Source organism: Cyprinus carpio, chromosome B16, assembly GCF_018340385.1.
Source record: "Cyprinus carpio isolate SPL01 chromosome B16, ASM1834038v1, whole genome shotgun sequence".
Taxonomy (NCBI): Eukaryota; Metazoa; Chordata; class Actinopteri; order Cypriniformes; family Cyprinidae; genus Cyprinus; species Cyprinus carpio.
In genome coordinates this window covers 28,968,393-28,983,432 of record NC_056612.1, presented here as the reverse complement: position 1 = coordinate 28,983,432, position 15,040 = coordinate 28,968,393, and the positions used below count along the sequence as shown (strand labels likewise).

The 15,040-nt window shown below is 41.1% G+C and overlaps 1 protein-coding gene and 1 pseudogene across 1 annotated transcript in view; one reads left to right on the top strand and one right to left on the bottom strand.

The window, feature by feature from the left end:
- LOC109106292 (cyclin-dependent kinase 14-like) overlaps positions 1–15,040 on the top strand; it is a 434,688-nt gene that overhangs the window by 360,127 nt on the left and 59,521 nt on the right. The gene's annotated exons all lie outside the window — the stretch shown is intronic.
- On the bottom strand, positions 2,713–6,143 carry LOC109048332 (annotated as a pseudogene).

Below are 15,040 nucleotides of genomic sequence, written 5' to 3'. Positions count from 1 at the left end.
ATGAATGCATGAACTACCTTTTCTGCATCAGGAACAGGTAACATGTTTTGTAGCTTGGGAATGTTTCTAAGATGGAAGTATGCTGTTTTTGTAACATGGGAAATATGATTTTCAAAAGACTAGTTACTGTCTAATATAACACCCAGATTTTTGACAGTAGAGGAAGTAACAGTACATCCGTCTAGTTGCAAATTGTAATCTACGAGATTCTGTGTAATGTTTTCTGGTCCAATAAGTAATATTTCTGTCTTATCCAAATTTAATAGGAGAAAATTATTGGTCATCCAATCTTTTAAATTTTAACACTCTGTTAGCTTAGATAATTTAGAAGTTTCATCTGGTCTTGTTGAGATATACAGTTGAGTATCATCAGTATAACAGTGTAAACTAATCCCGTATTTTCTAATGATATTACCAAGAGGCAACATGTATATTGAAAATAGCAGAGGACCTAGGACAGATCCTTGTGGCACTCCATATTTTACTTGTCACATGCCTTGTAAAATTTCATTGACTGAGAAACTGAGTAATTCTCGTGCTTTGGACTTCGAACCCTGGCGGCGCGAGCTCATGCAGCGCTGTCAGAATACATGCAATCCGTGCATGTATTAAAAAACATTCTGCAGTTTACGTATTCATTGTTTACAGCCATTTCGTGATTTCAATCATCATACAGTAACCAGCAACAACCACCCCTTCCTCTTCTCATTGGAGGCATGAGATGCAGACGCAGCACTAAGCAGTCTCTTGCTGTCAGTGCTTATAATTATTTTTGCGTCTTTCTTGGACAATTTTAAACACTTTCACACTGCCGACATGCTTGCTACATTAGCACGCACCTGTATTTGATTGCATCACATCATTGTTTGTTACAGTTTATTCGGCCTTTCCACTTATTTGGCACCGAAAAGAGCATTCGGTGCATCCCTAGTTGTAACATTACCCGTAAATTTGCCAGGATTCTGCTGTGTGTGATCACAGAATGAAGATTACCGGTATGATCACGTACGAGTTCAGAATGCGTTGACGTAAGACGTCTACTCTGGGCCAATCCAGAGTCTTGGAAATTCAAACTTCAGCGGCTCTGGGCCAATCATAATATTCTAATGCAGATAACGCATTTACTCCATGCAGTGTAGTTTAGATTGAAGTAATTTTAAATTATGTCTCTGGGCCAAAAGAAGCTGCATGAATGAAAACATCAACAAAAACACTGACCGGGAGGAGGTCATTTCCGTTTAAGTCACTGAATTTACTAGTGATTTGAAACCGATGTGTGAATGCTGCTTTACTGGAAAAAAAAGACGGAATGCCCTTGCCTGTGTGAACAGAGCATTTTTTTAATTTACCGGTAAAGTCATTCCGGTAATTTTATGGAAATTTACTGGTATTAATGTGTGAAAGGGGCTATTGAGTCTTCATGTATAAACAGTTGTCTACACTAAAAAAATGCTACTAATATTTTTTAAGGTAAGTGGTTGCAAACATTTATTTTAATTTGACTAATTTGAAAGTTAGTCAACTAAATGTATTTATTTAAATGTAGCTAAAATGAATTGATTTCAACCACTTAAAAAAAAAAAATTAGTAAATTCAATGAATCATTTTTTTCAGTGTGCCTTTAGAAATTCTGTGTTTTTGTGAAATTATTTTCCAGGTGAAATTTTCTTGTTATTCCAATAAACGTTGAAAGTAGTTCCTGATTCCCAGGATTTTGATGTTTTCTTCTGTCGTCCTGTGGCAGATTCCAGTCCAATGTGGGAAAAAGTTCTTCAGTGCTGTTATCTGCTGATTTTCCTTGTTTTTCAGTGTATTTTGCCAAATTCTCTATTTACAGTAAAAATGTTCACCTTGACTCTTTCTTAATTTTGTGGGTTTTTTTTTTTTTTTAGTTTTTAAAAGAAAAAGAAAAACTCAAATGTTCAGAAGCTCATGCGCGCGCGCGCACACACACACACATACACTGGTATTCCTATTATTTTGTGGACTCTCCATAGGCGTATTGGTTTTTCTACTGTACAAACTGTATTTTCTTTCCCCTTACCCTAAACCTACCCCTTACACGAAGGCATTTTTATATTTTCAAAAACCTCCCCACAAGGTCAAAATTTACTGGTATTACTATGCTTGTGGGGGACATTTGGCAGTACCAGGTACACACACACAAACACACACACACACACACATTTTCATTTGAAATTTAAATTTCAAATTTGGTCATTTACATGTTTGAGTCACTGATCAATATTACAAGAAATTATTACCTAGCTGTAACCTTAAAATGAAAATGAATTTGATGGTTAATTATTAAATGCATTTAACAATTAAATGCATGACTCCAGCTCCATAAGGTGAATAATAAAAATGATTTATTGACTCTGTGATCACATGAATTAAAAGATAATTTTGATAGTTGTAATAAAATGATTAATGTGACATTACATTAAAAACAAAATGACTGATTTCAACCAACACCAACAGAGAAAAGCACAGAAACACATGGTCACTCAGCAGGACTCACACGGATCTTTCTGTCTATATGAGGATTTATTACACACATTTATTCTGATTCATGTTATTTCACTGACAGAAGTTCAGCGTCAGTATTAATGTCATGAAGAGAAAAGAAGAGACTCTATAACATCTCACTGTTACTGATTCATCATGCAGCTTAAAACCTTATGGGTAGAATCTCTTGTCTGTCTATTCTGATTCATCAACACAGTTTTACTGATGATCCATTATGAACATTAAACCCAGGATAGAGCGGCTGAGTGAATGTGGTCTGGACTGTGTGGATGAGGGCTCATTGTGTCAGAGACGCTGTAGAAGGACAGAGTTCCTGCACTGTGATCCACAAACACTCCTATTCTACTGCTGATGGACTCTACAGGGAGAACAGTCTTTATGTTATTGTGTATGAATGAGTAACTGGAGCGAGAGCAGATCAAACTCCTGGACTGATCATTATTTCCAAACCTACACTCATCACCTGCTCCCTTCCTGCTGATGCTCTTATATGACACTGATATACGCACACCTCCACTCCACTCCAGCTCCCAGTAACAGCGTCCACACACACTCTCGCTACACAACACCTGCCTTACATCAAATCTGTCTGGATGGTCAGGATACGACTGGACTGTGTTAGTGTATTTAATCACTCTGGTGTTCTCAGACAGACGGAGCCAATTATTCACTGTGTTCGGATCCAGAGTGAACTGATGGGAATCTGATGGAGATAAAACACATCAGAATCAGGAATTATGAATCTGTTTGGATCTTTTCATGTAGCTGAACTCTTCATGTTCCGTGTATCCTCAGTGTCTCAGTACAGATGAACAGATATCTGTGCACATCATCATTTACATCATCAGTTATAAAACTCTTATTTCACCTTCTACAGGAAGAACATGAACACACTCAGAGAGTTTTTCTGCTGGTTTTCTTACTGACTTACATTGTAGGAAGTCGTTCCTGGTCTTGATGAATGTGACTGTGGAAATCAACAGACATGAACAGTGAGATTCTCATGATCCTGCATCTATTCCTAACACATTTCTAATATGATGTTCTCCACGATATGAGATGATGATGGACCCATTTCTGAGAGCAGATGAATCTGCAGGACTTTACCTCTGTCTGAGATCTTCTTGAGCTCCTCTTTGCAGAAATCCTCCAGTTTGTCTCTCAGTTGATGGACAGATTCTCTCAGATCATCAGATGACATGAGAGAACTGAAGGGATCATCATTTACGTCTGTAGATTAAGGAGGTGCTGAGAGAGCCTGGAAACTCTACAGAAAACAGAAATCAAAACTCAACAGATCCAAACTAGAGACCTACTTGGCACTGATTTTTCAGTCAAATTTTTCAGAGCAACCAGCGCTCCCTTGATTATCACTAAAAGCTGATATCTCAGTTCATTGTGATCTCAAAGAGCTCTGTTATAACACAACAGACATATGCACAATGAATCTTTCACAATGTCTACACATTGTGTGTTAAAATGAGAGGATTTATGAGCATGTGAATTTCAGCGCTGCTGTGAGTGGATTCTAACTTAATCACCTCTGATTGGCCCTTGCGTTCCAGAAATCAACAGCTATGTCTGTGATTGGTTACATTGTGCAATGCTTTAAACAAGAGTTTTAAACAGAAACTCTGCCTAGCTTTTGCATGTTAATAATTTTAATTTTAATATTAATTGTTCTTTTTGCTTTTGTGCAACAGATAAATAACAATGTATATGTTTTTTAGACATTTTGAGTTTTGATATTTCTATTTTGCAGGAGTCCCACTAATCATTTTATTCTCCCGCATCCCGCACACACACACACACGAGTCTCTACTCGCCCGCACTTGCACTCCCCGGTTGTGTTGGGTCCCGCGGGAGTGCAGGTCTCTACTCCACACAGTACAAAAAAACAATACAAAAAAAGGTTCACCCAGTAACCTGCACCAACATCAGACTTGACTGATCTTTAGTAACTCACCTCAATCACAGCATCACAGCATCAGCTTCATTCTCCTCATATTCATTAAATCATATTAGATCTACATATTCTAGGATTTGCCACTTACACTAAAACTAAATGTGATTTCCAGGTGATCCCAAACATTCATTCACACATCTATTGCAAACAATCAATTGTTTTTTGTTTATATTTTCAAGTTCAGTGTGCAAACATTGAAATGAACATTTCTAGACCAGAGCTTCTAGATCTGTGTTACCTGCAGGAACTGGATGTGATCCTGTGTGTGTGAAAGCTGCTCCAGCTCAGCGTCTCTCCTCCTCAGATCATTGATCTCCTGCTCCAGTCGCTCCAGTCGTTCTTCAGCTCGACTCACTGCAGTCTTTTCCTGATCTCTGATCAGGTGTTTCAGCTCAGAGCGACTTCTCTCAATGGAGCGGATGAGCTCAGTAAAGATCCTCTCACTGTCCTCCACTGCTGTCTGTGCAGAGCGCTGTTAGGACACACAGTGATTCAGCTTCAGTGAGTCTGAACTGAGACTGAGACAAACTTCTCTTCTTCTCCAGACTCACCTTCTGAGACTCCACAGTCTCTCTCAGCTGCTGGAGATCTTTCTTTCTCTTGTGGATTCTATGCTGGAACCGTCTCCGCATCTTCATCAGCTGCTTCTGCAGGACAAACAGATGATAGTGAATCTCACAGAAAACTACTGCCACTAAATCATCATGAACAGATGAATCCAGTAAAAGTTGATCTGATAACAAATAGCAGAAGTGATGATCAGTTACAGTTATTGTACATGAATAAATGTGACGCATAAAGCCTGTTCCACTCTGCAAGTGTTAGTATTATAAAAATTAAACTGATGTAAATCTTCACACTGAAAGTGTTTCTTTGTTCTGTGTAATTAAGCTGTGGCTCTACACAGAAAATAAACACACTATTGGATTATTAGACTTGAGTTTTAACTTGATCGCTAATTTTAAATACCTGATTCTCTGTCCTCTGTGCTGCAGTTGATACAGTGGTGTGGCTTTTATGTTCATCTATCGTACACTGCATACATATACACTTCTGGTCAGTGCGACAGAAAACCTCAAGGAGCTTCTCATGTTTCTGGCAGATCATGTCCTGCAGTCGTCCAGTGGCTTCAGTCAAATTGTGTCTCTTTCCTTTAAACAAACTCTCGTGTTGTTCGAGGTGATTCTGACAGTAAGACTCCAGACACACCAGACAGGACTTGACGGCTTTGTATTTTCTTCCAGTACAGACGTTACACTGCACATCTCCAGCTCCAGCGTAACAGTCAGCAGGACGTTTTCCTCTTCTTCAGTTTCTCCACAACTTCAGCCAGCATGGTGTTTTCTAGCTAAAGCAGGTCTTGGACTGAAGGTCTGTCTGCACTGAGGGCATCTGTAGACTCTCTTCTGATCCTCCTGATCCCAGCAGCCTGTAATACAGCTCTTACAGTAACTGTGTCCACAGGGAATGGTCACTGGATCCTTCAGGAGATCCAGACACACTGGACACTGGAACACATCCTGAGAAAATCTGGCTTCTGCCATTTTACTGCAAGAATACAGAGACACAAAATCACAACAGCTCAACCACACTTCAGTTTCTATTTCCCTGAACTCACATGTTTCCTGGTTCTGTGTTTAAGAGACGTGTGTAAAATAGGTGTGTCTGTGAGTCTGTAAAGCAGATTTCTCTTTGCTGTTGAGTTTAGTTTCGACACACTTGACTGTTATTAAAATAAATGCAAAGATCATGCCTAGTTTATTCAGAAATGAAACTAAACTCTGTAGGAAAGTGACTCTCCTGCACTAGGAATGGGGAACCCTGATAACGAAATGTCTAGTAGATACACTTGTCAATTTATATTTATGTCAATTTATGTTTTTTTTGTTCTGTCACTGTCATTTTGTTACACTGTTGAAGCTTTTGTCACAAAAACAAATTCCTCATATGTGTAAACATACCTGGAAATAAAAGCTCATATTTTTTATTATAGATGTCAGTCTCATACAAACACTCAAAGAACACAAGTTACAGAGTAGCAGGACAACAGCTTTGAAACTGCAGTAATGCTCCATCCTTATTACTACACTTGAACTGCAGGACTTAAAACTGTGCAGATTTACATTTCTTTCATGAAAACACTAATGAATCTGTTTTCTAAATGGAGTGTGGCTTCAGTCTTCACACACACACACACACACACACACACGCATGTTTGTTTTTGTGAATTGTGGGGACATTCCATAGGCATATTGGTTTTTATACTGTACAAACTGTATATTCTATTGCCCTACACCAACCCTACACCTAACCCTACCCCTCACAGGAAACTTTGTACATTTTTACCTTATCAAAAAAAACTCATTCTGTATGGTTTATAAGCGTTTTGAAAAATGGGGACATGGGTTATGTATTGAAATTTCATGTCATTGACACATTTTAATCACTGATCTATAATAGAATAAACTGACTAACTAAACCTAAAAGTGAAAATTAATTCCATGGTTGACGATTAAATGCATGTTTACACCTAAAATACGTTCTAATGTAGGTATGGGAGGAGACTAATCATCAAGTCCTATCAGTTATCATTACGAGCCTATATAAACAGCAGTCATTGCACCATCTCAGCGACTATTCTTTTGGCATTTGTCCCCACCCTGTCCTGTGAACAATGTCCCAAGCCAACGAACTCCAGCACTTCACCTCCAACAAAGAATGCTCTGCAAAGAATCTCTTAATTTGTTTCCACTTTCAGCACATAACAAGGGAAATTGTGCCTGTCGATGTCCTTCTGCAGATTTGCGCAGGCGCCTCTATCGAACCCACTTCTCCTGCCCCGGGTAGGCATCCATGCACCCCAGCTGTTTCAATTCCTACTCAAATTCCAGCTAAACCACTTTCATCTGTAAAATCTCCTATTCTTAAAATAGGAACACAGTTAGTCAATTGACTGCATGCACACCACCCCAAACATCCATTTCCCACAAAAAAAAAACAGAAATTCAGCTCTACTCACTTTTCCTAATACTGGCCAGAAAATATCCATCACTCCTTCCACGCCCAATCTGTGTTGCAAGCAATTTCTCCGTACATCCCGAAAGCATTTATAAGGATCTGATGCCTAAGCAGTATTCCTAAAATTATAATCTTATTGAATAAATAACAAAATCATGAACATCTGATGATCTGTCTCAGCATCAAATGGAGTAAGGCCCGTGGATGACACTGGTAGCAAGTTATGAGCGTACTCAACCATAGAGAGTTGCTGACTCCAGGAAGAAGGATTCTTGGAGACCAAACATCGCAACGTTCTCTCCAAATCCTGGTTGGCCCGCTCAGACTGACCATTGCTCTGTGGATGGTAACCCGAAGACAGACTGACCGTCGCTCCTAACAATTTACAAAATTTGGACACAAATTGGGATCCCCTGTCAGAAACCACGTCTACCGGGAGGCCATGTAACCGAAATACGTGATCAATCACAGTGACCGCTGTCTCCTTGGCTGAAGGTAATTTGGGCAAGGGAATGAAATGTGCCTTCGAGAATCGGTCCACTACAGTCAAAACGACTGTCATGCCATTAGAGGGCGGGAGGGCGGTAACAAAATCTAGAGCGATGTGGGACCAGGGTCTCGAAGGGACAGACAGTGGTTGAAGGAACCCATATAGAGGTCAGTTAGACTCCTTACCACTGGCGCAAACTGAGCAGGCCAACATAAAATCGTGAATGTCACGAGCCATAAGTGGCCACCAGAATCGTTGCTTTACCAAGCATCTAGTGCGGCTTATTCCTGGATGACAAGCGACATTGGAACAGTGACCCCATTGAATCACGTCGGACCGTAACTCCTCCGGAACAAACAATCGGTTCGGTGGACACCCGGGCGGAGGCGTTACCCCTTCTAAGGCCGTCTTGACCTTCGATTCGACCTCCCATATGAGTGATGACATAACTATGTTCTCAGGTAAAATACACTCAGGAGTCACGGGCGTTCGGATGGATCAAAAATACGTGACAAAGAATCAGGTTTGACGTTTTTGGAACCCGGGCGATACAATAGAGAAAAATCAAAACGACCGAAAAACAGTGCCCACCAAGCCTGCCTGGAGTTGAGTCTTTTGGCAGTTCTAATATACTCTAAATTCTTATGATCGGTCCAGACGATGAAAGGTATCCCCCCCCGCCCCCTCCAACCAATGACGCCACTCCTCCAATGCTAATTTGACGGCCAACAACTCTCTGTTACCAATGTCATAATTACGTTCGGCAGGAGATAAACGATGGCAGAAAAATGCGCAAGGATGCATCTTGTCGTCTGAGGCAACGCGTTGGGAAAGAACTGCACCTACTTCCACCTCTGACGCATCAACCTCCACCACAAACTGACGTGTGGGATCACGGGCGACTAAGATGGGAGCCGAAACGAAGCGGCTCTTGAGGTTGGAAAATACAGTTTCGGCTGTATTCGACCACCTGAACGTAGTTCTGGGGGAGGTCAAGGCAGTCAGAGGTGAGACTAGTTGGCTGAAATTGTGAATAAAACGCCGATAAAAATTGGCGAACCCCAGAAACTGCTGTAGGGCCTTACGGGAATCTGGACTTGGCCAATCTATCGCAGCCTTAAACTTGTCAGGATCCATACGTATTCCCTTAGACGAGACGATGTAACCTAGGAAGGAAACAGACTGTGCATGAAATACTAGGGCTGTCAAATGATTAATCACGATTAATCACATCCAAAATAAAAGTTTTGTTTACATAATATATGTGTGTATACTGTGTATATTTATTATGTATATATAAATACACACACATGCATGTATATATTTAAGAAGAATATGTTATGTTTATATATTAAATATATTTATATATAATATAAAATATAAGAATATAAATATATAAATGTATATACATGTAAATATTTTCTAAATATATAATTTATGTGTGTGTATTTATATATACATAATAAATATACCCTGTACACATACATATATTATGTAAACAAAACTTTTATTTTGGATGTGATTAATCGTGATTAATCATTTGACAGCCCTATGAAATACACATTTCTCCGCCTTGACAAAAAGCCCATTCTCTAGTAACTGGTTTTCCATTCATCCCCCTTCCTGATGCGGACCAAATGATAAGCGTTACGTAAATCAAATTTTGTGAAGACGGATGCTCCCTCTAACCTCTCGAAGGCTGAAGACATCAACGGCAAAGGATACGTATTCTTTACCGTGATGTTGTTCAGCTCTTGGTAATCAATACAAGGTCGCAGAGAACCATCCTTCTTCCCCACAAAAAAGAATCCCGCCCCCGCTGGAGAAGAGGAAGGGCGGACGAACCTCGATGCTAGAGAATCAGAAATATATTTCTCCATGGCCTCCCTCTCAGGAACTAAAAGAGAGTAAAGTTTGCCTTTAGGCAGAGACTTACCTGGAACTAACGCTATAGTACAGTCATAGGGAGGAAGCGGAGGAAGAGAAGCAGCACGGGACTTACTGAACACCTCCTTCAGGTCCAGGTACTCAGCAGGCATGTTTGACAAAACCGTTGCCTCCTCCTGAAACACAGAAACAGACACAGCAGGACAAGCAGAAACCAGACAAGACTCATGACAACATTCACTCCACGAGGTGATAGTGTTGGAACCCCAATCCACTCGCGGGTTGTGTTTGACCAGCCAGGGGTGACCAAGGACAATGGGTGCCACAGGGGAGTCCATGAGGAGGAAGGGGATGTTCTCTGTGTGGTTGCCAGAGGTGAGAAGGGTAATAGGACCAGTGGTGTGGGTGATGTAGGGCAGTTCCTGGCCATTGAGTGCGCTGACGGTGATCTGATGTGACAGAAAAGTGATCGGGAGTCTCAGGTGTTGTGCAAGGGTTGTGTCCATGAAGTTACCCTCTGCTCCCGAGTCCAGAAGGGCGTGACAGGTGTGCGTGTTGTTGGCCCATCTCAGTTTCACCGGAAGGAGAGTGGATGATGTTGAGGACTTCCCGGCAGAGATCCGACCCGATAGTAGCCTCAAATTTACTACCGGGCTGGCTCTTTTACTGGGCAGGAGAGTAGAAAATGTCCAGAGCCGCCACAGTACAGATAAAGTCCTCGGGACCTCCGCCTTTCTCTCTCCTCCCAGGTCAGTCGAGCTCTACCCACCTGCATGGATTCGTGATTGAAGACGGGACCGGCCGTGTTCTCTCTACTCAAGCCGCCACTCTCAAGGTTGCCGGGGAGACGTGTAGGACAGGCGTGCGGCCCCAGGCGCTCGATGCGAGCATCCACGCGGAGCGCCAAGTCGATGAGACCATTGAGACTGGTTGGCAACTCGAGGAGGTAGATCTCCTTGTGAACACGGTCGGCCAACCCATGCAGGAACATATTCCACTGCGCCTCCTCGTTCCAGACAAGCAGCGATGATGAAAGCACAGAGAACAGGAACGAGAAATCAGGCAAACAAACGGGAGACTTCATACAACGCTCTGACAAACACAAGATGAAATACAGGGCAATAAGTAGGGATCGGGTAATGAGTAACAGCTGGTGCAGATGAACAAACGGAGACGCCCACATGAAACAATCAGTGCTGATGAGCGACACACAAACTCCACCCACATAGTGCAAACCCGAGACCACGGTTTACCAACCGTGACATTTTCTTACAAACTTTATATAGTTTGATCTCTAACTAAAACAGATTTCCTTGTTGTATTCCATGAGTTGAGATCTTCTCAACAATATATAACAAGACTATCCGTTATGTATGCTGCTTGTTTGAATCTCTTTTTCAAGTAAAGTGGTAATATCTCTTTTCATGCAGTTAAAATGTAGCACTTCTAATATATGGCAGCAAATTTTAAAGCCGTTGTTAAGAGTTAACAGACTCTCCTTGTCCAAGACGTTGCTCCTACTGCTATTTTACTGAGCCTCGCCCCAAAAACACCTATCTATGCTCCTCTCTATTTTCCTATATTTTAGTTGTCTCTGAAGCGGCCTCTAGCATGAGGCCTCCTCCGCAACAAGGAACCTCTCTGGCTGCCACTTTGCATACCTTTGCTTACTTTTCTTTCTAGAACCTTTATTTTAGAAGCACTCAAGCGTGAGGCTGCGTCCGCAAAGGTGCCTGCCTCTTTCTTCCCTTCAACCACCTTCATCAGTTGAACGGCCATCTTGAACCCTCTTTAAAGCCACCTAATTAACAACCCCAACTCACACTGGAACCTCTGTCTGTCTCTGGGTGTTTTCACACTTGGTCATTTTAAGGGGTCTGAACATGTTCCGCTGGATTTTGCCCTTATGTCAGCATCCAAAACATAGCAGACCTTTCTAAAGCAAACCAAGACCATTTCAGGAGGTGGAGGTGGCCTGAGTATGGTTCGCTTTCAGCTATTATTAAATAGCCTTCAATACTGTGATCCCATCCAAGCTGATCTCCAAGCTCTATGATCTTTGCATCTTCCCCTCCCTCTGTAACTGGACCCTGGACTTTCTCACCAACAGACCACAGTCTGTTAGGATCAGTAACCACACCTCCTCCATCCTCACTTTAAACACTGGGGTACCACAGGGCTGTGTGCTGAGTCCAATCCAATACTCCCTTTTCACCCACGACTGCATACCTGTGCATGACTCTAACTCCATAATCAAGTTTGCAGATGACACCACGGTGGTAGGCCTGATCAGCGGCAATGATGAGACAACCTACAGGGATGAGGTTCAGCATCTAGCAATGTGGTGTGCCAACAATAACCTTGCACTCAACACCCAAAAGACCAAAGAGCTGATTGTAGACCACCGGCGGACTAAGAAGGACCACACTCCCATATACATTGATGAGGCTGAAGAGGAGCGCGTGGCGAGCTTCAAGTTCCTTGGTGTCCATCTCTCTGAGGATCTTTCCTGGACCCTCAATACCTCCATACTGATCAAAAAAGCACAACAGCGCCTTTACTTCCTTGGGAAACTAAGGGAAGCTCACCTGTCCCCCAACATCCTGCTAAACTTTTAACGCTGCACTATTGAAAGCATTCTCACAAACTGCATCACAGTGTGGTATGGCAACTGCACTGTTTCGGACCAGATAGCCCTCCAGCAGGTGGTGAAAACTGCCCAATACTTCACTGGTATTGGGCTACCCTCCATCAAAGACATCTACCACAAACGCTGCCTAAGAAGAGTGAGAAGCATCATAAAAGACTCCTCTCACCCCAGTCACAGACTGTTCACTCCTCTCCCATCACGGAGATGTTATAGAAGTCTTCGCTGCCGCACTAGCAGACTCAGTTTCTTTCCTTCAGCGGTCAGCCTACTTAACTCCAATCTGAGGTGCTGAACACTACATCCTGGATGGACCACTTATGCTTAAAAAAGAAAAAAAAGTGAACTGAACAATAACCTGTCTGCAATCCTCACTCACAATGTTCTTATTATTCCCTGTTTTTGCACATTTCTGATATATATATATATATTTTTTGCACATTTTCTTGCACATTTCTACCTCCGGATGCCATTTGCACTGTTATGGTCATTGGCTATATATAAACTTATGCTATTTACGTACCTCACCGTATAATGCATCTTCTTTTTATACTCACTGTACAATGCATCTTCTGTTTATACTTTCTTTGCACAGTGTTGTATGTACAGTCATTTGCATTGAGCTGGTCTCTGCCCTCCTACCTCATAACTTGCACTATATGTCATAAAGTTTAATGTATATACACACATTCTATATTTATTTGATATACTCTGTTATTTGCACTTCTGGTTAGATGGTAACTGCATTTCATTGGCTCTGTACTTGTACTCTGCACAGTGACAATAAAGTTGAATCTAATCTAATCTAATTATTATGGGTCTCTGAACTGCATCGTGAACACAGATTGCTCCAGGCTCACTTAATGTTTTTCCTATTCCCGATATCCGACTTAGTTGGTCATTAGATGCTTCTGTAAAAATATGTTATTCATCAAGGCTGCTTCTCTGCCAGATTTTTAAAGATTATGTTTATGACAAACATTTTCATGTTAAGCCCCCAATATGATATTATTAAGTCACTGTATAAATATTTATATGTGGATGTCACAATTGCTTTGTGCAGTTAATGATATAATGATATGTAATGTTTGTAAAATGGCACAGCTTTTTAAATATGAAAGTACACTCTTAACATTGCATTGCAAATCTTAAAAGCTGAAGAATTCCAAAGGAACTCCTTTATTTTGACAGGAAAATACAACACAGAATATCGTTTATATATAGCGTGTCAAATATACATGTTATGTAAGACTCTCTCACTCAGTCTCTCTCTTTGCATGTGAGAAAAAAGCAAAGTGACCGCGAATCGTGTGCCTTCACACTAGAGTTTTACGGTACACGAAACACAGGTGTGCTGCGCATCCATTCTGATGTACTGAAAAATAGCACAGATGGCTTGATGGAGAGAGAACTCTGAAGCACTCAGTGTGTTCGGTGAGTGAAAATATATCTATGCTAAACTTATACTTAGCCTCCAGTTCACACACTGGCAGATAAATCTGAGAATTTATTAACCAGTGAGTAATATTAGAAATCATTTTGTCACCTAGAGTGAAGATTTAGTCGCATATGCGAGTGATTAACTTGCAATGTAGAGGGTTGTCTATAATAATTTGAGGTCTTTATTTCAGACCATAGTAAATCAGCAAGTAAAATCAGCACTACCACCTCTCTCTCAAATATGAGTGTGCAGTGGGCTATGTAAAGTATTTTCTTTTGCATGTTTCTAAAGATGGTCCGCTCAGTTCAGGCAAGTAATTGTGTTAATTGTGTAAAACGTACAAACGCTGTTTCAGAAATTTAGGTCATTGGCTCCATATGAAATCTGATGTTCCAGTAAATCAATCCAATGTTTCTATAAAATTATCTTTGGTTATCTATTAATTAATAACCCAAACATTTCCTTCCTTATCAAAAGCATCCAAAAATCTCTACCCAGTCATCGAAATTATCAACTTGACCTGAAATCACTGCTACAGCAGTGATTTTGTGCAGCACTCTTGCAGCACCCTGACTGAACTTAATATATTTTCTTCTAATTATTGCAAGAGCAGTGATTTCTCCTCCGATTTAAATGTTTCTTTTTCATCACTGTTGCAGCAGTGATTTCTCACTCCTCTCCTACAGGAGCCCTCTCGTTTGTTAGTCCCTCACTCGCCTTATACTTCCCCAATGTTGCATCAGCGCAATCCTGGACATTCATGGAGGGAGAGGGATTAAGAGATTTCTCTACTTGCATCACCAGCTACTTGCAGTTGATTGCCCAGCTCGCTTTCCTTTGTAAACACTTTTTAGGGATTGAAATCGGGGCTCAAGCCGAGCCTGGGGTTCAAGCCTCTGTTGAGGACAGCAAACCAAGTTCATTTACAATTAACCATCAGGACTGAATGGGCAGGTGAAGTAGTGAAATGCTTGACAAAAAAATAAAAAAAAGACACCAGAAGACAAAAGAACACATAACCCTGACTACATAAGGTGAATATTGAAAATTATTTATTGACTG